This window comes from Neoarius graeffei, chromosome 20 (genome assembly GCF_027579695.1).
Source record: "Neoarius graeffei isolate fNeoGra1 chromosome 20, fNeoGra1.pri, whole genome shotgun sequence".
Taxonomy (NCBI): Eukaryota; Metazoa; Chordata; class Actinopteri; order Siluriformes; family Ariidae; genus Neoarius; species Neoarius graeffei.
The window spans coordinates 52,915,459-52,939,557 of NC_083588.1; the positions used below are offsets into that span (position 1 = coordinate 52,915,459).

The 24,099-nt window shown below is 42.4% G+C and overlaps 1 protein-coding gene across 3 annotated transcripts in view; it reads left to right on the forward strand.

Annotated features, from left to right (window-relative positions):
- The window catches only part of stat5a (signal transducer and activator of transcription 5a), a 193,460-nt gene that overhangs the window by 96,143 nt on the left and 73,218 nt on the right, over positions 1-24,099 (forward strand). For all 3 annotated transcript variants that reach the window (XM_060901976.1, XM_060901978.1, XM_060901977.1), the window contains exon 2: positions 17,236-17,297. The gene's annotated coding sequence lies outside the window, so the exon portion shown is untranslated. The remainder of the gene's footprint in view (positions 1-17,235; positions 17,298-24,099) is intronic.

Genomic DNA, 24,099 nt, shown 5'->3' on the forward strand with positions numbered 1-24,099 from the left:
TGACACAGGTTGATGTGCTGGTTGAGCATTTAATCCACTCCCCTTTCTGAATAGTTTGAGCTGATACCCATCCCCATAGCCGGTACGAATCATCTTGTTTCAATGCATTTTATTTCCCAACCACGTGTTAGCCTGTTTACAAACCGCTTGCTCAACAGCCAGTTTGGAAAAGCCAAGTGAGGTCATGCATGGGTCAGAGGTCACAACCACAGAGCCACAGCAAACATGGCGGATCGCCCAGATCGAACGAAGACTCCTAAATCGAGACAAAAAAATGAGGATTTTAAGGAAGAATCTGACATTGTCAGAGGCAAAACATGCTAGAAAAGAGAAGGGGAAAAAACACAGCAGACAAGCCGAGTAAATATTACTGGCCAGCTTTCCTGATGGAGGGCCGAAAAGGCAAAAACAAATGCGGCATCTGATGCCAACTTTGCCAGCATTGCTGGACAGGTGAGGAACATCTTCTAAAATAACGCTGCTTGGTATCTTTACTTGTCACATCAACTTTTATCCAGGTTAGAATCGAGATATTCCAATCTAAACGCACCTGTGAGCTTGAAGGCTCTTGAGCACTCGCTTCTGTGTCAGAGGGCGCTGGTTCCACCATGTTTGTTGCGACCTCGCTCATTATAATATTATAATGAGGATAAACTTAGGCCGTTTCCGTACCCAAGTGTAAACATTAGCGCGCTGTGTTTTTCCAAAGTACAGATCCTGCTGGTCAAATGTTACTCCAATACAAGTGAAAGTTGTACCGTCAAATTTTTACTTAAGTTAAAGTACTGAAGTATTCATCTCTCATCTCATTTTCTCTAGCTGCTTTATCCTGTTCTACAGGGTCGCAGGCAAGCTGGAGCCTATCCCAGCTGACTACGGGCAAAAGGCGGGGTACACCCTGGACAAGTCGCCAGGTCATCACAGGGCTGACACATAGACACAGACAACCATTCACACCTACGGTCAATTTAGAGTCACCAGTTAACCTAACCTGCATGTCTTTGGACTGTGGGGGAAACTGGAGCACCCGGAGGAAACCCACGCGGAGAACATGCAAACTCTGCACAGAAAGGCCCTCGCCAGCCACGGGGCTCGAACCCGGACCTTCTTGCTGTGAGGCGACGGCGCTAACCACTACACCACTGTGCCACACTGAAGTATTTGCTTTTAAAAATATTTAAGAATTAAAAGTACATTTTCTGTCAATGCATCGTTGTATTATTGCCACAACGCAGACGCCGACCCAAAAAGACTAAATCAAAAGGTGCTTCAACAAAGTATTAGTTTAAGGGTGTGCACACTTATACAACCAGTTTATTGTATGTTTTTTTATTTTTTATGTTTTTCCCCCCAACAGATTTGTTTATTTTTCAATTGAATTGTACAGGTTATAGGTCACATTAAAGGTGGGAAAAGTTTTGAAATTATTTATTGTGGTCTCATTTTTTTTTACATCAGAAAAACCGATCATTTTAACAGGGTGTGTAGACTTTTTATATCCACTGTACATGACTTCCCATGTCGTAATCATGAGCTCATGAGTGCCATTTGAAGGCACAGAGTCTACCATTGATATTACAGTTACAGTTGAGATTGAATCAAGTCCATTCTTTTTTTTTCCTCTGATATTCTGTCTATATCTGTATTTTCATTTAAACACAAAATGGGTGTAACCTAAACAAGAAGGTTATTATTGTTATTATTATTATGAAATATGAACTCTATCACTACACTGCTAGACACTGGAAAATCCTGGAAAAAACCCAGAGGTACTGTAGCTATAGCAGCAGTGTTTTCATAATGTGTAGGCACTGACAGTTCCTCAGCCTCAGCTACATCACTCCAGTTAGCGGTTAGCATGTCCGCCTCTCGATCGGGAGATCGCGAGTTCTACTCACGGTCGGGTCATACCAAAGACCATCATAAAAATGGTACCTACTGCCGTCTGGCAAGGCACGCTGCAATACAGATGCGAGTGGGGAGTCAAACTCGTGGTTACCAGAGGACTTGCCCCCCACTGTAACCCTAGCTATGTAATAGGCGAGAGGCCGAGGGCTACGGAGATCGGCGCCGCCCTATGCGCCACATGGCGTGGGAAAGGACTTTGATTGATTGAATGCAGTCATTACTTTTGTTTATACCTGCCCATGATCATTTCAACAAACTAGTACCCTGTGTATGAAATCGCTCACTCATTCACTACACCCTACTCCCTATATAGGGAATTACTAAATAGAGGACTATATAGTGAGCTCATTGGTAAAATGAAAAAACGCTTTCAGACACTAGTCCGTCGCGCTGGTATTTATGTCATTACTGTCACGCAATTAAAACGTGCCAGATCAGTCGGCTGGTGGGTTTTCAAAATAATAAATACATGCATGTATTTTTGTGATAAATCCATATTATACTGAGCGCATTTCCCACATTAATAAATACGAAGTACCTGCATCTTTCAGTTCTTTTTAAATCAAGGCTGAATACTTTCTTCCTTTGCCGCTGCCTTTTATTAAATCAAATTTGAGACTTTTAATTTGATTTCTTTCAGCGTGACCGCAATGCATGATGGGATATATTGCTTTGGTTAGTGACCATCAGCTGTACACTACTTTTCATGATGCATTGTGGGATACTTTGAGCGCACTATATAGGGTGTAAATAATCCTCACTAAGGTTTTGGACAGCAATACAAAATGGCGAACTCACTATATAGTGCCCTAGATATAGTCTGGCTAACGCGACTTCAAAGCTCTGCGAGCATTTGGTCTGGCAAAGATATTAAGCCCAACCGTTTCCCAAAGGCGTGGTTGACCCGCCTCCCTGAAATGCCTCAGTTTGCTACTGGTTGAAGCCAGAAAAGGCTGTGACGAAGCTTAAACCAATCACATCACTCTTTCCTCTGACGTATGTAATGCGACGGAAACTGCTTGAGTAACAGGAAGAAGATAAATACCTCCAGGGCTGCTCTTCGCTCCGTTTTCAATGAGAGCTTCCCGTTGAATGCTTTCAATACAGCATCTACCGCTGTGTCAAAGGCTTGCCGCTGCTCCATGTTCGTAATGTTTCTAGTGAATGAAGCGCTTCCGGCATAGATTCTGTAAACAATCTATGGCTTCCGGTCGCAGTTCTAGTACGTCACTGCCTTGAACACGCCTCTACCCAGGGCCGTTGGAGATGCTCAAAGTTGATTGGCTCCCGATTTTTCAGGAGCTTGGAAGAGCTGGAGATAGCTTGCCTTGCCAGACTAAGCTCGCAACAGGCCCTCGTGTTGCGTCACACTTAGGATGGGCGGGCCCAGGCTACCCTAGATAGTGAGTTGGGAGCGATTTCGGACACAGTCGTAGTCTCACTGAAACTGGCATGACCCTGACCAGACAGTTACTAAGGATGAATAAATGAACACGATTAATGCATGTTAATGAATAAGTCTTTCTTATTCTTGCGAGCTTCATATCTGACCATTCGCTCACTCTCACATGAAAGTAAATGGTAACATATGGACTGATGAGACAGTGTTGTTGTTGTTGTTCTTATTTCAGACAATCCAATAATTGAAGTCATAGTCCATGACTGGGGTCATCACACAAGCAGGCAAAAACAAACAAGGATAATCCATACTTGAAAAATCAAGGAGAGGGTCAACACCAGTAAACACAGAGCTAGAAACAGGTTTAGAGTTAATAATACAAATGCGTGATAAGAAGTTGACAGTTGCAACGCGTAACGTATACACCTGGTATTTTGAATATATCTCCAGTGACCATCTGTGACTGGATTTCATACCGTACATCGTTTCCTTTGCCATAAGAGTGTCGTGCATGTCTATTATAAGTCTTCCACTGTATTTGTTTACAGGAAGAAATGTCCTGTAAATACTCTCTCATGTACCTGTATGGTCTGTTTCGATAGCATGGACTGATAACAATTTCATAAATTAATCAGGGATGAGATGAAAGAAGCTACGATAAACAACTGCTTTCATATCTGCTCTTATAACATCGCCTTTATGCATTACCATAACAATGGAGAACTTATATATTATACACACACAATTCTGTGCAAAAGTCGTAGGCACTTGTAAAAAAAATACTGTAGACCAAAAATGGCTTAAAAATAATGAAATGAAATGTTTCAGCATTAAAAAATACTATAAACAGAAAGCAGTAAGCCATAATAAATGAAACAAAGAGTATTTGGTGTGAGACGACCCTTTGCTTTAAAAAAAAAAAATAGTAGTCTGAGGTACAACGAGTGCAGTTTGATAAGGAAATGAGCTGTAGGTTTTACTGAGCATCTTCCAGAACCAGCCGCAGTTCTTCTGGACACTTTGACTGTCATACTCACTTCTTCATTTTGCACCAACACCCAGTAGCCTTCATTATGTTTTCTTTTTTAATCTAAAAAGTGCTCTCTTATGTAATATGCTGCTCAGATACAGATTTTTTTTTCCTGTAACATTTAATTTTGTGCTGGAAAACGAATGTTTGGACTCTAAAATGTTTTTGTACTGACTCAATAATGTAGAAGACATAAAATAGAAATCTATAACAAAGTTTGTATGAAAAAAATACGGGGACTAAGACTTTTGTACAGTACTGTATATACCGACCAAACTGCCTTTATGCCTCAGTCACAACCGGCCGTACGTGCTCCTACGGCCAGTCTATGTGCAAAAAACGCAAGAAACGCACGGAGGGCGCGCGTGTGATGTGCTGATTTTCGAGCCGTAGACTGGCCGCAGAGGTTCTTTGTCATATCAAACAAACTCTACAGGCGCTTACGTTTTTTTCAGGTTGCAAGACAAACTTACGGCCAACATGCGTCTTTCTCCATGAACAAAAAAAAACTGCAGTGATTTGGGAAACGCCAAAAATCACACGGCCAAAAAATTGTACGTCCGGTTGTGACCTAGGCTTTAAACATGATTCAGGCTTGTAGTACTTAAATCCAGGAGTCGGACTCAAGTCCGACTCGTGCCCTAATTTTAAGGACTCGTGACTTGACTTGGACTTGAGCACTGATGACTCGGACTTGAGCACTGATGACTCGGACTCGGACTCGTGCATTAACTGCATTAGGATTCGAAAATTGGAGACGAGGACTTGGATTTTTTCTTTATTTTTTGTAACATGCCATAATAATTTGTCATAAGATATTTGTACAGTATCTACATTAATTTTGTACTAATTTCATGTAAGAGTGTTACACCTGCATGCCTTGGCGCATGTATCAGATAGACTCTCGGGCGTGCTCCGGACAGCGCACGTGCCAAGCGGACTCTCACGCGCGCCGTAAACGACTCACACCTGCACAGGATTAAGGCGCAATCAGCGCGCCGATATAAAAACTGTGAAAACACACTTACTTTGCGAAGTATTGAGTTGCGTTGCTGACACATTACCGAGCCTTATTTCCTTGTTTGGTTTCCTGAGCCCTGATTTCCTGTTTCTCGTGTTTGATTCTGTCGAGTCTACGATAGCCTGTTTGTGCCTCACTCGACCTATCGCCTGTTTCACTGTTTTACGATTTTGCCTGCTGTTCTGGATTATCTACCTGTCTTCACTTGTATTAATAAACACACCTTCTGCATTTACATCCGTCTCCCAACCATCTCTGACAGAATACTTCATGCTCCCTGATAAAGAGAAGCACATTCACCTGTTCATACCATACGTCATGTTCAGGAACAAACTAATGTTAATGGTGCTGAAACAGCCACCGTCAAATGGTGCGGTTGGAGTCTTGTTCTCGGACTCGACTCGACATTTTTTTCAAGGACTGGGACTTGAACACTGGGGACTCGAGACTGGACTCAGACTCGAGGTTTAGTGACTCGACTACAAAACTGGCGTGGTTTGAGTTATCGGATCATAACGCATCTCCGAAACATTGGCTCTCATACACAAGATGGTACAAATTGATTTATGACTTGATTTATCAGTCTCGTACCCCTGCTGGCTGGCTGCAGTACAATGTGTAGCACCACCCATCTCGAGAAGGATCTGTAGAACACAAGACACAGCAACTTTACAACCAACAAACCCACTTCAGGACACAACATACCCCCAGAAGTACAGCTGGAAGTTCCGAACCCTAACCCCAACCGTAACCCAAAGCCCGAACCCAAAAGTTTCCTTGTTTCAAGATCAGTAACTGAATAATCCAAGATCTAATACAGCTTTCTTAGTGTGTAAGAGTGGCTCTGTGAAGTGGGCGTGTCATGTAGTAGGCGTGACGTGTCAGTACTGTGCATCTGCACTTAGATCTACTTGCTCATTGCCATGTGTTTCAATCACACAACAGCCTTTTTCCACATCACTGTTCTCGTCTAACTGCCTTTCCATCTACAGTGCCTGATTCAAACAGTTAGTTTTCCCGATGCTGACATCTGCACATTTTGTGAAATTACGTTTTAAAATGTTATTCTACTAGATCATAAGAAGGCATGGATACACTTGAGAATGAAGTGATTGACAGCCTTGGCGATGCGCTGGACTCTTGGTGTTGGGAGAAGTGGGCGGGGCCTAACAAATGAGTCGCTGTACATGGCCAAGGAAATTTGGCTTCATTTCTATAGAACAGAAGGACATGGAGCCACACGGTCCATGTTGTTGTTGTTGTTGTTGTTGTTTTAAATACAGTCATTGGTATAAATAGACAAAGTTGTCAAGGGGGTGAACTGAGAACATCTGGGGACCCCCAGGACAGGCATCAGGTCATGACTTGAATCAAAACAATTACACGTGTATATGTAAACAAAACAAAAGAGCAGCTCTCGCCGTACTAGAGAGCACGTCACATACGTACGGAGAGCGAAAATCGTGACGGGAAAAACCCACTCGCATGAATTTTCAACTGAATCCTGCAGGATCCAAGTCCTGATGCACATCTGTATCTGTATCAGTTTAGAACACATGATCTGTTCGTTTCCCATAACACTTAGAATTTAAATAAAGTGCTTTTTCATGCCTGAATCCACTGATTCACTTTTCTGTATTTCCGTAATTAACATTAAGGTTAATTATAAATCGGATTTGCGATGCAGAGTTTGTTGTATAAGAGGAATCTGTGTTTGATGTGCAGACGGAGCCCACGAGGAAGATATTACTGGGTTACTGGTCCTCTTTCTGACACACACAGTGTGTGTAAAGCCTCAGTCCGTCACCTTTCTTTTTCTCTTCTTGTTCTTCATTTTACAGAGCTTTCCAGTTGTAGAAAAAGGGGAAGTTTTTTTTGTTTCTGACGCAGGAGAACAACACATTGATCTGTCAGAGAGAGAGAGAGAGAACAAGTGGCCTTATATTGATTGTCCTGTTCTTCTGCCTTTTCCCTGTTTTCCTGTGAGAACAGAGACAATAAGAAGGAGGAAGAGTATTTATCTGTCTTTCTGTTTCTTTTCACTCCTTGTTTCCCTGTGTGTCGCTCTCTCTGTCTGTCTCACTCCGTTTCTCTAAATTCAATTAAACGCAATTCAATTTAATAAGCTTTATTGGCATGACCATGTAGATACATTTACAGCAGTGCCAAAGCATTACTCTCTCTCTCTCTCTCTCTCTCTCTCTCTCTCTCTCTCTCTCTCTCTCTTATTCTGACACCCCATCTTTCTCTCTTTTCTCTCTGTTTTACTCAGTCTCTCTCTCTCTTATTCTGACACCCCATCTTTCCCTCTTTTCTCTCTTTGTTTTACTCAGTCTCTCTCTCCCTTATTCTGACACTCCATCTTTTTCTTTTCTCTGTTTTATTCTCTCTCTCTCTCCCTCTCTCTGATGTGTGTCTTTCTGTTTATCTCTATATTATTCTGACTGTCTCTATCACTGTTCTCTTTGTCTCTGTTTCAAGTCTGTCTGTCATTGTCTCTCTGTATTACTCCATCTCTGTCTTATGTCTCTCTTTGTTTCTTCTTCTTCTTTTTCCTCTTCTCTCTCTCTCTCTCTCTCTCTCTCTCTCCGCTTTCTCTGTCTCACTCTCCCACAGTCTCTGTGTGTCTGTCTGTCTGTCATTGTCTCTCTGTATTACTCCATCTTTCTCTCTGTCTTGTGTCTCTCTTTGTCCTATACTATATCTGTTTCTTCTTCTCTCTCTCTCTCTCTCTCTCTCTCTCTCTCTCTCTCTCTCCGCTTTCTCTGTTTCACTCTCCCACAGTCTATGTCTGTCTGTCTGTCTGTCTGTCTGTCTGTCTGTCTTTCTCAGGATCACTAAACATTAAGCCTAAAACTTTGCTAATCTTTAATGGTGTGTGTGTGTGTGTGTGTGTGTGTGTGTGTGTGTGTGTGTGTGTGTGTGTGTGTGTGTTGAATCTTTCTCAACACAATCTGTTTCTGAAGTTTGGCAGACACGCATGCCCACACACACACACACACACACACACACACCTTGGTTTTGCTCTCACACACTGCAGTCTCACTCTGATTACATAAGGCTGGTTTTTCATCCTAATCCTAGCGTCAGTGAGGTCATGATCAGAGTGTGTGTGTGTGTTCTCACTCAGCTTTGTCAGCTATCAACATCGACAATCTCACAACAGCTTCATTTATGACAGCATGTTCTCTGTAACATTTGTTTATGGAAATCAGAGAGCTCAAAAGGCTTAATGGTGAGACAAAAAGTCTGTCCTTCAGGTCATCTTACATATATTTTTAAAGGAAGAAAAATGGAGGACATTTAGAACACCTTCCTCAAAACCATTCACCCTAACAGACTTTTTAACATTATATGTTTTATGTTATGAAAAAAGTTTGAATTTCAGGCTTTCGTAACCCTGTGCTATGGATTAATTTGAGCCATAAACTGTTAACGCACGCGTGCTATGGACCAGGCATCATCATCATCATCATCATCATTGCTACCTGATTGACATCTCCTGCCTAGTTTAGAACGTGTGTGGCTGTTGTTGTTCAGAATGTATGTAGTACAGCTGGATCATATGGTTTGATAATGAAGCTTCATTATCACCTGCCGATTCCCACCAATCAGTCCGTTCTGTCCTATCACGACACGACAGCAACCAACAGGGGCGGGTGCAGGTGAGCATGTGCTTCCTAGAATAATGTTCTGGCTATGGATTATAATTCTGAGACATTGCTTTCATATCAAGTGCAAAGAATTGTAAAGGCTGTGTACATGACAAAATACAGGATACTTCGGCAAGATTCTGCTGCTATGGTTCTAAAGCTGTTTAGAAGGCCATGGCAGTGTGTGTTTATGTAGGAAGTGACAGATGAATTAACCAATCAGATTTTGAGTTACAACGGGAGGGACCAAACATTTATCGGCCTCGGCCTTCTCGAAGGCCAACGCGAGCTTAACCGTGACTCGGTGCTGTCAGCGTAGCAGTGAAGTAACCTTCCAGCCGGTGTAGCGTTTATCAGTAGTGTTAGTGAACGCTAATAAAGCGGTCATGCCAGTGCTATCAAGAGCAAGTAGCACAGACTAACGACCGAGAAACTAAGATTTCTGTCTCCAGACTCTTCTTCCACGCTGCACACTCGCTACAGGATTTTTCACTCAGACTTAAGTATTCATTCCCTGTGTAATTTACTTAGTTACTTTTAAAATCAGCATCAACAACTACACACAACAGAGCGACCTGGCAGCCTGCCGCTAATCCCTTACAAAATCCTTTGCCCTGTTGCTTTTCTGGCTAAGTTTTGGCAAAAGTCCCAGCTCTAAATTTACACCAGGGTTAAGGGAGGAGTCCTCAAACTTTTCAGAGATCCCTTTAATAGTAAAATGTAACACTAACGTTCCAATGTTTATTCCTTAACCTTCCAGCTTATGTTAAATTTTTAACATGTTACTTAACAAGCTCATATTCTTCATAGGCCATGTGTTACTGAGTTATAGAGGTTTGGATTCAACTTTTTCAAATAAAGTGAGCAGTCAAACAGGCTAATAATTAAAGGAAGTCGATTATAAAAATAACTTTGATAAAGGTGGTTGTGTGGCGGAGCAGAATGAAAAATCACGGACTCCCTGGATATGCTTCACAGACCCAGCTTTGAAAAGTGCTGCTTTAAGCAGCATGAATCATTTAGTAGAGATGGCAACTGAACGAGCAAACGAATCTTTTCAAACGAATGAACAAAACTGAACTGAACTGATCAGTGATTTGTTTCTCTGGTTCTTTGACTTCCTACAGTCTCCATGCACTACCACACTGACTCTTGATGGTTCGCTCCTTGCCCCGACGGGTCCTTGCAGAAATAATATTTCTATAGTATTTGAAACAGCCATATAATAAACACGATTCAAACGATTTCACAAAACAGCATACACGTTCATTTAAATAAGCTTCAAAGAGTTCAGAATGCAGCAGCCAGGCTAATTTGTATTGTTCCTCGATTTTCTCATATTACACCAATTTTACGTTCCTTGCACTGGCTGCCAATTAGAGTAAGGATTAATTTCAAAATTTTTGTCATTACTTTTAAAAGTAGACGGCCTTTCGATTTCATAAAATCGGTGAATTTTAGTTCGCTCTGAAATTTGATAATTGTGAGACTCCTGGGAACCAAGAAAAAAATGTGTCTCTCAATTTCTCTTTTGTTGTGATTTTCTTACTAGGAATTTCCCAGCAACCCTCCTAGTCACATGATATATCATTGGAAAGCCCAGGATGTACTCTTTACAACACACCAGGATTCAAGTGAATAGCTTGAAAGAGTAAGAGGGTGTGCATGTAAAACAAATGTCAACTACAGAGCACACAACGCTATGGGTTGGTTCTCAGGAAGTTACGTTTATTTTTGTTATATAAGGCCATCCTTAAAAAAAATCCGTTCCCTGTCCACCGGGTGAGCAAAAAAATTTTCAGTCGGGAGGGAGGGATTTTTTTTTTTATGGATGGATAAGAAATCGCAATGCTGTGTTTGCTTTTTCTTTCAGTACTTTTTTATTACAAAAGCAGACACATTTAATAAAATGACAGTTTAATCAACTGAAACTTGTACAAAAACTTTAAGTTAGCATTTTAAATGCTGACTGCAACATTTGCAAAACTTTTACAAAGGTACTTAAAATGTCCGACACACGGACTTTTTGTAGCTCTAAATCGAGCGTTAGGCCTAGTTCGGATGAAATTACACTATTAAAATGATCACTGAATGATTTGTTTTTCTGAATCTTTACTATTTTGTTGTTCGCTAGAATACCATTTTGCGATTTCACACTTAAGCAAATGTTTGAAAACTCCGGATCTCCTTCCTTCATGGTGGCTGCCATTTTTTTGTGCCGCACGGCGCATGCGCAGAGCTGATTCAGTTCAGAGTGCGCGCGCAGTCGGCGGAGGCAGTAGTGTGTCGGAGGGAACAGAAGCAGAGATAACGCTTATTTTGTCTCCGGTAAACCAGTCTTCTCTCGTTCAATTACGTGCTGGCATCAAAAGACACCGTTGGTTGTAAATGAAACCAAACTGAGTGGTTGGAGTGTATTTTCATACACAAATGGAGAAATGTTCGCTGAGTGTTTAACTGTGTAGCCCCACTGCAGACCGTTGTCGTTGTTAATTCATAGCATGCTCAGTTGCGTGAATGCGTCATGCACCGAAAATAAGAGATTTACCAGCCAGGAACACCTCATGATGCAATACGCAAGAAAAGAAAGAAGATTTACTCCCATTTTACTTTGTATTTGAGTAAAGTGAATAAATAAATGGTCTGTGGAAAATACATTTAATCCTGGGAACTGCGTGCACAGGAGTTTATTTTGTGTTTACTCATGGCTGGCTAGTATGAGCCTTAGTGGAAAGCCCTGGGAATGCGTAAATGTCAAGTTCGATTTTAGATTTACGAACCCGAAAAAAATGTCGAAAAAACGGCGTTAAAAAAAAAAATTTTCAACCGCACAAACGGCACTCACCCGGCCGGTGGACCGGAAACAGAACATTTTTTAATAATGGCCTAAATCAGGCCATTCTGTGGCTGGGAAGTTCTTCTTCTTCTTCTTCTTTTGGGTTTTACAGCAGCTGGCTTCCACAGTGTTGCATTACTGCCATCTACAGGTTTACCTTTTAGCTTGCACTGACAGTTCCATCATTCTGTCACTAAACGACAGCTGATCACACCGAGGTGCTCGCTGAGCGCCGATATTTATGAGTTTGGTCCTGCGTTTCTTTTCCTTCGTATATAACATAACGTCTTTTCTTCTCACTTTCCGTTACTGTAGTCGGTCTTTCACATTTCATTCGCACACTCACGTCCTCCATTTTTCTCTCCTGTTTCAAATTTGTATCCCACAATGCCTTGCGTGAACGGGGAAAACCCACCACGTCATGCATGACATAGTATCTTGTATTGTGTCACGGTGAAGCAGGAAAAAATAGCAGGGAATTTAGGGCCATGTGGTCTTAAATTCATTAATTGTTCTATTTAAAAAAAAAAAACAAATAAAATTGAAAGTCTGTAATTTGAATTCAGTAGCTTTCAGTCCACTAAACAAAAGTAACTGGGTGCCGGGGAAAATTATTTTTATGGCCGACACTTTAAAAATCTGAAAGGCAGTACAGCTTTAACGCTATTAAAGGCTGTGCCCTAATTATATATCTAGTTTAATTGAGATCAAAGATGTGTCCAAGTATAGTTTAAGCTTTAATAATGAGCTTTTATTGAAACTGTTACCATTCAGAACTAAAAAGATATTTGGCGATAGGGCATTCGCATCGGCAGCTCCAATTAACGCCGCCAAAGTTAATTAGAGATATTGATAATTTATCTAGTTTTACATCTTTACTTAAATCACATTACTTTAACTTAACTTTTAATAATTGATATTTTTCAGAATTTTATATGTATGATATCTCTATATTTTACAGCTTAGCAATATTTTATGGTTTTTATATTATCTTTAGGATATTATTTCATTTATATTTGTATTATTTTATTTTAGTTATGTACAATATTTTAAGTGCATTTGATCATATATGCATGTAAAATGCACTATATAAGTAATAAACATATTATTATTATTATTATTATTATTATTACGTTGTATTTTTTGTAGTTATTGAAGTTATTGTATAGTTATTGGGTGGCACGGTGGTGTAGTGGTTAGCATGGTCGCCTCAAAGCAAGAAGGTTCTGGGTTCGAGCCCAGTGGCTGATGGGGGCCTTTCTGTGTGGAGTTTGCATGTTCTCCCTGTGTCTGCGTGGGTTTCCCCATAGTCCAAAGACATGTGGTTGGGTTAACATGGGGCAGCCATGGCCTGAGGTTGGGCTGAAGTGCCCTTGAGCAAGGCACCTAACCCCCAACTGCTCCCCGGGTGTTGTAGCATAGCTGCCCACTGTTCTGTTCACCGCTTCAGATGGGTTAAATGCAGAGGTTAAATTTCACTGTGCTTGAGTGTACGTGTGACAAATACCGGTATGTAAAGGCTTCTTCGCTTGTCAAAGTCCTGCCCAAACCATTTTCATGGCAAGTTTGGTGGCGCCGATCTCCGTTTTGTAGCCCTCTGCCTCTCACCTATATTCCATAGCTAGGGTTACAGTGGGGGGCTGGTAACCATGAGAGTTTGACTCCCCACTCGCATCTGTATTGCCTTGCCAGATGGCAGTAGGCACCATTTTTATGATGGTCTTTGGTATGACCCGACCGTGAGTAAAACTCACGATCTCCTGATCGAGAGGCGGACACGCTAACCACTAGGCCACTCACTGATGTATAAGACTTCTTGGCTTGACTTCTTGAAAATCCAGGCTACTACTTGTAGGCTATTTTCACTTATTGTCTTGATGAAAATGGGCAATAATTTATTTTAGTATTGGGCAAATTTTACAGTAATTAAATAATATAACAATTTTGTAATGTTAAGTTTGCTAACAAGAAAATTGAAGTCCGTAGAGCTGAATGGTTCGGAGGAATGAACTGCAGGTGAACGGACTGCCATGTATCAGTCTTTCTGGAAGGGCTGTCCTACTGAAATGAAATGAAATGAACGAATCTTTTGAACTGAGTGAAAAGAACTTGTTTGGCCGAACAGTTGAGCATCTTCTCGTAAGTTTCTTGTCTTCTTGTCATTGTGGATCCGGAGCCCACCCCAGGAAAACTGCTTTAACATCTGCTTCCACTTCTAGTGGGTAAGATGCTGCATGGTATTTCTTTAGCAGTTTTCTTCACTCCTTTCTGTCAGTTGCGTCCATAGCAGTGAGGCCCGTTAAACGCAGATTGTCCTTGATCACCTCCATCCAAGTCTTCCGAGGTCTCCCTCTACACCTGTGGCCACCCACCTGGAAACCTTGGATGGTGTTGACACAGGCTGACCTACACTGAGTATGACCAAACCAGCGCAGGCACCTGCATCTGATTTCCATCTCAGGATCCACTAGCTTAAGCCTTGAACGCAGGACGTTTGACCTCACATCATCTGTAGGCTTCATGTCGCACATCCACTGGAGCATTACTTGCTCATTCCTCTCAAGGCGTGCCAAGTCTGTCTTTTTCATCGCCCAACACTCACTGGCATAGAGCATGGCACCCCTGATGCAGCAGTTATGTATACTCTGCCACATGTATGGAGAGATAGGTTCTCCAAAAGTTCTCTAAACTTGCCCCATGCAGCTCTGACTCTTGTGATGGTGGCAGCTTTCGCAGCCCTCACCAACACAAAGAGCGTCACCTAGATAACAGTAGGTTTCCACCACATCAAAACGGTGCTTCCTGACCATCACATAGTCACATGGTCTTCCATCGATGGGATGGGCTGTGCCCAGACATCTGCTACATCTGTATGTAGGGTCAGGTTTGAGTCTGCCATATATATTACTGCACTTCTTGTGAATCCAGTGAGAAGAACCACTGCATAGGATGGAGTTACTACCGACACTTTTCCTACGCACACCGCAAGGATGCTTTCCTGAATCCCTCAACGAGTTAAAGGAATAGAAAATGTAAAGTAAATACATGCATGGGTTGGCAGCTTGTAATATTGAGAGCCTGTAAGAAAAGTTTCAGGCATGTTTGACCATTTATAAGAAAGTTGTGAGCATTTTTGTATCGCTGCTGTAATGCCACCAGGAGGCTGCCATGTTGCCTGTTGGAAGTGCGATGCGTGACGTCATTTGGGCGCAAGGCTGAGTGTCGCTCTTCAGTACTGAAGGGGCAAAGCGAAAGGTCTACGAAGGTGACAATGTCGATTTTTTCACTATACATCTGAAATAGTCTATTAATTAGCTGCAACCCTGACTTATGGACAAACCTGAACTTTTTACCTGTAAAGCGAGGCTCGTTAGCATGCTTAGCATGCTCTCATCTCATCTCATCTCCTTATCTCTAGCCGCTTTATCCTGTTCTACAGGGTTGCAGGCAAGCTGGAGCCTATCCCAGCTGACTACGGGTGAAAGGCGGGGTACACCCTGGACAAGTCGCCAGGTCATCACAGGGCTGACACATAGGCACAGACAACCATTCACACTCACATTCACACCTACGGTCAATTTAGAGTCACCAGTTAACCTAACCTGCATGTCTTTGGACTGTGGGGGAAACCGGAGCACCCGGAGGAAACCCACGCGGACACGGGGAGAACATGCAAACTCCACACAGAAAGGCCCTTGCCGGCCACAGGGCTCGAACCCGGACCTTCTTGCTGTGAGGCGACAGTGCTAACCACTACACCACCATGCCGCCTGCTCTCGACTCATTCACGAAAAACTTTCTCATCAAGACGTCACCAGGCTAGCCTACCGTAATTACTGTAGTAGACAGTCCAACCCCCGTGGCTACGCAGAAAGAGGGTAAACAAACACTGCTTTACTATACAGGATTCATGTGAACATTACAGGAAGATGCACTTGTACGGAAAAAGGCGGAAATATTCCCGGAAACACCCGAGCTGCTGGTATGGTATGGATTTATTTGGTTAAATTCATACATGTAAAAGATACAGTATACTGTAAATAGCACAGAGGATAACACAAAGTATAAAATACACTTATTTCCAATGTGGTCCTCTTGATGACAACAGGAAACAATAAAATACCGTATAATTCAGACCGGACACCATTATCTCGGTTTTGGTTATGTTTATACGAAGACCTCCTGACTCCAATCCTGCCTTCCAGACATGCAACTTCTGTGCAGTGGGAATATAGCTTGGATGGGACGCAAATTCATTCCAGGGGCATCAATCACACACACACACTCAATCGCACACACACTATCAGTCACTCACTTATGCATACCTAGGGGCAATTTATCATAGCATTACACCTATGGGCATGTTTTTGGGAGGTCAGAGGAAACCAGAGAACCTGGAGGAAACCCATATGGACACGGGGAGAACATGTAACACTCCACACTGAGAATAAACTGGAGACTCTGGAGCTGTGAGGCCACAACGGCGTATTTGTAAAATTTCTGAATATATAAATAATATGAAAATATAGTTAAATTCACCAGCTAGTGGCCTAGTGGTAGCGTGTCCGCCTCTCACTCGGGAGATCGTGAGTTCTATTCACAGTCGGGTCATACCAAAGACCATCATAAAAATGGTACCTACTACCATCTGGCAAGGCACGCTGCAATACAGATGCGAGTGGGGAATTAAACTCTCGTGGTTACCAGAGGACTAGTCCCCCCACTGTAACCCTAGCTATGTAATAGGCGAGAGGCCAAGGGCTGCGGAAACGGAGATCGGCGCCGCCCGATGCGCCACACGGTGCGGGAAGGGAAGGACAGGATATAGTTAAATTCGATTTTCAATGAAAATTCCTTCCGATGCGTCAATTAAATCCTGTTTGTTTTTTAAAAAAAACAACGCTTTTCCCTAAAGACCAAACGCTCTGTGCAAGTCAAAGCTTTATTAGTGTGCCTGCTTCATATTTCATTACCCTTTCCACCAAATTAGCTAAGCTACATGTGTGTATAAAGTCCTGCTTTATCACAAACTGCCTCGTTAAACTTTTCATACCTCGTACTGAATAGGAACGACTGTACTCCGTCTTTATTTTTATGAATCTTTGTTCTCTGTGCATCTTTGAGTCAGCGTTGCACAGTTTTATAATGATCTGAAGTGAGAATGAGCAAACGACTGACAGAGAGAGGAAGAGAAAAGACAGGAAGTAACTGGTGTGACCCTGATGTGAGCACAGATTCTCATTCTCAAATCTGTGGGTCTGTGTTGTGTGTGTGGGGGTGTAAATATATATATGCGTCCGTTTTATATATACAGGTCACTAGACACTTGAGAATCTGCGGTTACCTCGGACCTGACTGATGTCTGCTTTTTCTCTGTCTTTCTTCCAGGTTTCACTGTGCTTCTCTTCAGTCGCTCTTTGTGCATGGTAACACAGGACTGAAGACAAGCGGTAAGTCAGCAGCCAAGTGTGTGTGTGTGTGTGTGTGTGTGTGTGTGTGTGTGTGTGTGTTGTAGTGATGTATGGAACAACTAAAAAGATATAAGAGGAAGCAGAAGTGCAATTGAAAGTGATAGTAAGAGAGTAAAAGAGCCGGGTAACCCCAAGCGCTGGTTTTCTGCAAGAAGAGAGCTGGTTCGAGGAGCAGACCACCGCAGCCCACAACATAGCATCGACTGGAAACGGCTGCTTGTCTGTGCGGTTAGTTAACTGGAAATTCATAGTTCACATGCCTGTGTTTTCATACAAATAACACGCATGTACCTGTGAGCTGTACGTCTGTGTGGTTACTGGAAATCGGTGGTTTGTGTTTTATGTGTAGGAGTGGTAGTATTGCTAGGAAATTGTGTGTGTATATGTGTGTGTGTGTGTGTGTATATTGTGTACCACACTGACAGTGGTAATACGGAACAGGAAGAGGCGGAGTTATGCATGTGGTTAAGTTCCTGCTTTACACTGCCATTTTTGCTCGTTTCCTTTTTGAATGAAAGCCATATGGCTGAGTAGGTGGAAATTTCTTTTTTGATTGATCAGCGCACTGACTTAAAAAAAAAAAGTTAAATATGTTGCCATTTATTTCAACAGAACCGTCCTCAAGCGAAAGTATTCCACTTCCGGTTAAAGTTAACATCACACTTTCAGTTCAGCTTCATTTGGGTTTTGCTGTGCTTCATTTGTCGAAATGGCTTTCATGACAAATATCACGCCACTGAATTGTCTTTGACTTGAAACTGTGGGGTGATTTCACACTTTTGGCTGGTTTTTCTTCAGAAATTTTCATAACTGGAGCGACTTTTAGGCTGCTGCTGAGAATGAAATAAAGGAACCGTAACAAGACTCACCCTAGCTACCAGGCAGGATCATGAGGTTTTTTTTCTCATCTCATCTCATTATCTCTAGCCGCTTTATCCTGTTCTACAGGGTCGCAGGCAAGCTGGAGCCTATCCCAGCTGACTACGGGCGAAAGGCGGGGTACACCCTGGACAAGTCGCCAGGTCATCACAGGGCTGACACATAGACACAGACAACCATTCACACTCACATTCACACCTACGGTCAATTTAGAGTCACCAGTTAACCTAACCTGCATGTCTTTGGACTGTGGGGGAAACCGGAGCACCCGGAGGAAACCCACGCGGACACGGGGAGAACATGCAAACTCCGCACAGAAAGGCCCTCGCCGGCCACGAGGCTCGAACCCAGAACCTTCTTGCTGTGAGGCGACAGCGCTAACCACTACACCACCGTGCCGCCCCTGAGGTTTTTTTTTTCCTTTTAAAATATCACGATAAATGATGTAATCGTTCAGACGGATGGTCTGAAAAAGACATGAAAATAATAATTTCCACCAAAGGGTACGGGACGGTCATTTATGTGCTCGGAACGTGAATTGAGGGATATTGCTGTGCAAACAGATGAACCAGTCAGTGTTGAAACCCAGACTGAGACAGTTGTCTTCGAAGACAAGATTATCCAGTGTTCTTTGTTGGGAGATGAAAGCGTCTCATTAGATGATTCATTCGAACTCTATTAGCAAACCCACGATGTAAACAGCCGAGTTGCTCCAAGCTTCCACTACGCCACGTCATCGCATACGTCACTTCCGTGGGAGGCCCGTCTGGTATTTTAATAAAAATGAAATTTTCTAGAACACTATTTAGTCTCCGAAAATGAATGTTTGACTGTTGAAATCTATGAATACTTTTACTGAGCATAAGTTTAAGTAAATCCGCTGGAGGATCCCTTTAATGACGTTTTATTGTAGCCTAGTAAACTAGACCCAACCGCCTAGCGGCCAAAAATATTTTTTGCCTAGCAAGTGGGTCTAGCCTCGCACCATATAAACAAAAACACCCCGGGCATCAAATCGTGCCCGCCAATCACAACGCAAGGTTTTTGTTTGGATTCTTTGGGCGGGCTTTTGCAGGAGTGACGACAAAGCTGCGCGACGCTGGAGAAACCGCAACAGGAAAGATGGCTACGGGCTAGTGAACAGCGCGCGTTTGACTCCGCTTTGGAATCAGTTTTAGAAGAATTAGACTTGGAGTTTTCATTGAAACATGAGCAGGAAGAGGCTCTCCGCTCATTCCTTTTCAAGAAGGACGTTTTCGCTGTTTTGCCGACCGGCTATGGCAAAAGTCTGATCTACCAGCTGGCTCCGCTCGTAGCCAAAAGGATGGGGCTAGTTTGTGCAGTACGAAGAATTAATAAACAGCTTTGAAACATTACTTTTTGATTGTTTCTTATTTTCCCGTTATTTTAAATTTAAGGGAAATTATTTCACCAAACACCACTAAATAAAAACTCTCAAAAACAGTTTAAGCAAACCCTTGAAAAACACTTGGAAAAAAATGTGTATGTGGTACAGACTCCAAACTTGTGGTCATTATCTCCAAACTTCTTAATATCTAGAACCTGTTTATTAATTAATACGCATTTTGAAAAATTATTTAATTTCAAGGCCTCCCCCACTGCTTTCTGTCGCTCTGACTACGTCACAGTCACTGTTGCACTGATTGGTCAGAGCGTTGGCCTATACACACAGAGACAGTTTGAAAGACAGCGGGTTGTTCCTCCTACCCGCTTCGGAAATGTCTACGGATCGAGGCCAGACTAAATATTCACATTTAGTCTGGCTTGCCAAGCTAGTTTTATTGGCTACTAGTGTGAGAAACAGGATGAACCAATCAGAATCATGCATTGCTCTCTGTAGATCTGAATTAAAATGGGAAGATGTATTACTACTTACTATATTGCTAGCATGTTGTTTTTAATCGTTTTCAGTGTACGTGACGTGCATAAATTATTATTATTAACAAATTTGATAATGCTATTTGATGGTAATTTGTGTTTCTACTCCTCTCTGACCTTCACCCAGAATGTACAAGTGCATGACACTTATCATACTTAGCACTGTACAGATCACAGAGTAATTTCATTTAGCATATTTCTGTTCGTCCTGTTAGTCTGTCAGCACTGGTCCCTTGACGTCACGTCCACCAGAATCTTCAGAAAGTGAAACATGGAGAATCTACTCCATAAAAGGAAACCCCTGTTGAAGGTGATTTCCAAGGTAGCTGTGCAATGTTTGCAATATCACATCACAACCCCAATTCCAAAAAAGTTGGGACAAAGTACAAATTGTAAATAAAAACGGAATGCAATGATGTGGAAGTTTCAAAATTCCATATTTTATTCAGAACAGAACATAGATGACATATCAAATGTTTAAACTGAGAAAATGTATCATTTAAAGAGAAAAATTAGGTGATTTTTAAATTTCATGACAACAACACATCTCAAAAAAGTTGGGACAAGGCCATGTTTACCACTGTGAGACATCCCCTTTTCTCTTTACAACAGTCTGTAAACGTCTGGGGACTGAGGAGACAAGTTGCTCAAGTTTAGGGATAGGAATGTTAACCCATTCTTGTCTAATGTAGGATTCGAGTTGCTCAACTGTCTTAGGTCTTTTTTGTCGTATCTTCTGTTTTATGATGCGCCAAATGTTTTCTATGGGTGAAAGATCTGGACTGCAGGCTGGCCAGTTCAGTACCCGGACCCTTCTTCTACGCAGCCATGATGCTGTAATTGATGCAGTATGTGGTTTGGCATTGTCATGTTGGAAAATGCAAGGTCTTCCCTGAAAGAGACGTCGTCTGGATGGGAGCATATGTTGCTCTAGAACCTGGATATACCTTTCAGCATTGATGGTGTCTTTCCAGATGTGTAAGCTGCCCATGCCACACGCACTAATGCAACCCCATACCATCAGAGATGCAGGCTTCTGAACTGAGTGTCGATAACAACTTGGGTCGTCCTTCTCCTCTTTAGTCCGAATGACACGGCGTCCCTGATTTCCATAAAGACCTTCAAATTTTGATTCGTCTGACCACAGAACAGTTTTCCACTTTGCCACAGTCCATTTTAAATGAGCCTTGGCCCAGAGAAGACGTCTACGCTTCTGGATCATGTTTAGATACGGCTTCTTCTTTGAACTATAGAGTTTTAGCTGGCAACGGCGGATGGCACGGTGAATTGTGTTCACAGATAATGTTTTCTGGAAATATTCCTGAGCCCATTTTGTGATTTCCAATATAGAAGCATGCCTGTATGTGATGTGATACAGAGCCTGTATGTGATACAGAGCTCAGATATCAATGCGCTGCCGAAGCGCGCAGAAGGTGTTAGTACGCCTGTCATTATAGTGCGGACTTTCCATAGCATAGAAAATCGCTACGTTTCAATTTGTGTAACTGAACTTGTTTCATGTCACTGGTCATATAAACCTATGTAAACAGGAGAAACGCGGAAGAGTTTGGTCGCATCTAACTACAGCCCCAAAAAATACCATTGGCCATGCTGAGCCTAGCTACATTGCTAACAGGAGTGACAGCGCGTCTGACTGACTGGGAGGTCGCGCAAAGCTTGGAGAGGTACGGAGCAGCTCGTCTCAATTCAGAGAAGAGCATATTTCATTATGGAAGTACGGTGGACTGTTCCTTTAAAGTACTGAAGTACTTGCTTTAAAAAATACTTAAGTATTAAAAGTACATTTTCTGTCAACGCATTGTTGTATTATTGCCACAACGCTTACAAAACCTCATGCCTCTGAAGCAACCAACTGGATTTACTGACTCGCTTGTAGAACCTGTAGAATAAACACCTTTAAACAGATTTCTACATTCTGTTTATTTGGCAAGATTATCCTGAAACATATTTCTGAAAGGACTTCAGATAATTTAACGTTATTCATGTTAGCGTAACTCTGTTTTTACCTGCTAACTAACAGTGTCCAAGTTACCCAGCTATGTGTTAACGTTAGTCATGGACAAGGCGACGGCAACTTGGCAGGCAAATCCATAGAAAGTCATTTGACTCACCAGACTGGACAGCTATTGCAGCGTTATCGCTAGCTCTAAAAGCACAGACAACTTCATTGCAAGCTTTCTCTTGGAATAAAACGTTTATATACCTCAATATGCTTCCTCAGGTTGGACGGCGAGATTTTGTAGGCCGTGATGTGGTTCGTTTTCGGCAAACAAAGCAAACAATTACAACAAAACGGATCTTTAATCCGTACAGAAAACTGAAGCGTGGGTTCATGGGCCATGGGTGCGTTCATTCTCCAGAAGAACCGCCTCCTTCCATTCTGCCATCAACTGATCAAGTTCAATAACGCTGCTGAGAAATCACTGAACTTGATTTTATACAGTCTATGGATGTGACGGGGGCAGCACGGTGGTGTGGTGGTTGGCGCTGTCGCCTCACAGCAAGAAGGTCCGGGCTCGAGCCCCGTGGCCGGCGAGGGCCTTTCTGTGTGGAGTTTGCATGTTCTCCCCGTGTCCGCGTGGGTTTCCTCCGGGTGCTCCGGTTTCCCCCACAGTCCAAAGACATGCAGGTTAGGTTAACTGGTGACTCTAAATTGACCGTAGGTGTGAATGTGAGTGTGAATGGTTGTCTATGTGTCAGCCCTGTGATGACCTGGCGACTTGTCCAGGGTGAACCCCGCCTTTCGCCCGTAGTCAGCTGGGATAGGCTCCAGCTTCCCTGCGACCCTGTAGAACAGGATAAAGCGGCTAGAGATAATGAGATGAGATGAGATGAGATGAGATGAGATGAGATGAGATGAGATGAGATGGATGTGACGTGACCCGAGTGATTACTGATAGGCTGTCTCAGTGTCACCTGCGGAAAAAAACCCAATCACGTTTTAGAAAAGAAAAGAAAAAAAACATCCACTTTCAAAGCTGCTTCATAGTAACGAGTAATGAGGACCTTGATGGAAATGTAGTGGAGTGAAAAGTACGATATTTGTCTTTCAAATGTAGTGACGTTAAAGTCATAAGTTTCCTTCCACACAAAAATAATACTCAAGTAAAGTACAGATACTCAAAAAGTGTACTTAAGTATAGTACTCAAGTAAATGTACTTAGTTACTGTCCATCTCTGATTATACAGTATAAAGCGAGTTAATTAGCCGGCTAATGAACTTAATTGACTTCCAGTCTCGCTGCTCAGACTGATGACGCCTTGCTACGTATGAAAGTGGCTGAAAAAAGAATGTGAAATGTCAGATTGAATGCATGTTTTGCAGTCCACACTGTCATGAAACAAAATTCTGTGTCACAGATATGAGACAAGATTATGGTCAATTAACTCACTGTACAAAACATCAGCGAGTGCACATTAAGACCCATTTATCCTGTTTTTTTTCTTGTTCGTCTCTGAATTGTATCTTAAAACCTCTTTGTCAGGCCAGCATTCACTCTAATAACCACTTCCGACTCACCCCAAAAGCCGATTTTTATGCTTTTTGCTACAAACATCAGGAAAACGGTGATTAGTGCGCACTGAAGATTAGACAGGAGCGGCATGGGCTAATGATTTGCATTCAGTTAAAAGAATCCAAAGTCCATGGGATGATCATTGAGTGTGATGCTTTCAACACGTGTCAGGATCAGACGTCATGATATTTTTGTCTTTCACAATGGTCACCATGTCAGATTGAGCAATCAGAGTGCCGTAAATCGTTGGTGTCTTGGTCATGAGACTGGCAACACTGCAAGTTTGAAAGTGACCAATCATCGTTCATGTCCTTGCGTGTCGTTGGAGAGGAGGGTCAAGAAATTGTCGATCATGGCTGTTGTAGAGGAGCTGTCAAACTAGGCGAGGGAATGTAAAAAATTCTGACATGCTACATTTTCATCAGGGTGTTGTTGGGCATCCAAGACGCCACATCACTATTTTTCAA